The following is a 2148-nucleotide window of genomic DNA, read 5'->3' as shown; positions in this document are numbered from 1 at the left end:
ACAATTCTGGGAACTCAGCCCTGCAGCTTGACCAGCTGCCCAAGCTGTTACCTGCACAAGCTTTCCACCGGCCTCCTGTCCTGTTACCCCAAAGCTATACCTTCCACACACACCTGCAGGTGCCGCAGCTCACCAAGACACCACTACTGGCTGGGTGTTGCTGGGTCCTCTGTCCTCTACTCTGGTGGGGAAAGAAACATTGTCTTTGTTGTGCTGTTACCTAGTGCATGGCACATGCTCCAGGCTCTATGCATGTTCATATGAATAAAGAATGAATGACCTGAGAGGTTGAAAGAAGGTAGGGAGAAGTTAATTTTATTTCCTCCTAGCCCCAAACTGCAATTGAAACTAAATTATGGGGACTTCTGGACAATATGGAGGCATAGACAGACATGCTGTTTCTTCCTCACAACTAAGAAAGAATTTACAACCACTTCAAAACTAAAAACAAAACAAAACAAAAACAAACAAACAAAAAACAGAAAGTCCAGAAAACCGAAACTACAGGAAAGTTCATCAAAGAAAGAAGAAACATTCAGCCCGAAAGGAGTGAGAGCTATACCTAAGACACAGGAGCAAACACAGAAATCTGTCAAGATGAGGAGACAGAGAAGTACAGCCCAAACGAGGGGGCAGATCAAGGTTCCAGTAGGAGAACTAAGCAACAAGGAGATAGCGAACTTAACAGGTGAAGAGATAGCCAACTTAACAGACGCATAGTTCAAAGTACTGATGATAAAGATGCTCACAGAGCTGACAGAAAAGATCGGACAAGACGGAAGAAATGAAGGCCAAATTAAGTGAAAAAAGGAAAATCCACAGGAAATGAGTGGTGAAGGAAAGGAAACCAGGGCTTACATCAACAAATTGGAACATAAAAAGAAATAAACAGTGAACTAGTACAGAAGGATGAAACAAGAATTTTTAAAAATGAGGAGGCTTATAAACCTCTTATAGCTTTAAACGTGTCGATATTCGAATCATAGAGGTGCCAAAGGAGAAGAGGAAGAGCAAGAAATTGAAAAACTGTGTAAAAAAATAATGAAGGAAAACTTCCCAAATTTGGGGAAGGAAATGTACATACAGGTCCAGAAAGCACAGAGAGTTCCAAACAAACTAGACCCAGGGAGGACCACACCAAGACATATCATAATCAAAATGCAAAAGATTAAGGTTAAAGGGAAGTGTTGGATATTAGCGGCTCTGGGTGTAGAAGGATGTTTGGTGATAGAGGCAGTGAGGGCAGCGAGACGTGTCACTGCAGCGCTCAGATTCTCGCAACTGTGCAGGGATCTAACCATCACCATGTTGAGCAAAAGGGCAAAGACCAAGACCACCAAGAAGCGCCCCCAGCGCGCAACATCCAATGTGTTCGCCATGTTTGACCAGTCACAGATTCAGGAGTTTAAAGAGGCCTTCAACTTGATTGATCAGAACCGAGATGGTTTCATTGACAAGGAAGATTTACACAATATGCTTGCCTCCCTGGGGGAAAATCCAACTGATGAGTATCTAGATGCCATGATGAATGAGGCACCAGGTCCCATAAATTTCACTGTGTTCCTCACAATGTTTGGTGAGAAGTTAAATGGTACAGATCCAGAAGAAGTCATCAGAAATGCTTTTGCTTGCTTTGATGAAGAAGCAACTGGCACCATTCAGGAAGATTACCTAAGAGAACTGCTAACAACAATGGGAGATCAGTTTACAGAGGAGGAAGTAGATGAGCTGTACAGAGAAGCACCTACTGACAAAAAGGGAAATTTCAATTACATTGAGTTCACGCGCATCCTTAAACATGGAGCAAAAGACAAAGATGACTGAAAATAACTCCAAATTCCAGCCAAATGTTCCTTGTCTCCATTTTGGGTATTTCTGAGACTTTGTCCTAGAGCCTATAGCATGCCCTAGCTTTAGAGCTTTAGAGCCTTTCTTGTGGTATTTATTCTCAACCATTTTAGGCATATGCATCTCTGTAATCAGACTGGAAATGGGACTTTTTGTCATTTTTGGAATAGGAAATAGGGTAATTTAACTTATCAGCTCCCCCCATAACTACAGTCTACACAGAGTCAATACATTTTTTCAGAGAAAGTTATTCACCCAATTTTTTCTGAACCGTAATTAAACTTTATGATAAAAACTTAA

The 2148-nt window shown here is 41.6% G+C and overlaps 1 pseudogene; it reads left to right on the top strand.

The window, feature by feature from the left end:
- The first annotated feature begins 1269 nt into the window (after positions 1 to 1269).
- On the top strand, positions 1270 to 1916 carry LOC150001851 (myosin regulatory light polypeptide 9 pseudogene; annotated as a pseudogene).
- The last annotated feature ends 232 nt before the right edge of the window (positions 1917 to 2148 follow it).

The sequence above is a fragment of the Furipterus horrens genome, unplaced genomic scaffold (genome assembly GCF_987537825.1).
Source record: "Furipterus horrens unplaced genomic scaffold, mFurHor1.1.pri manual_scaffold_9, whole genome shotgun sequence".
NCBI lineage: Eukaryota > Metazoa > Chordata > Mammalia > Chiroptera > Furipteridae > Furipterus > Furipterus horrens.
The sequence above is the reverse complement of the archived record's forward strand: the minus strand, read 5'-3'. Positions and strand labels throughout refer to the sequence as shown.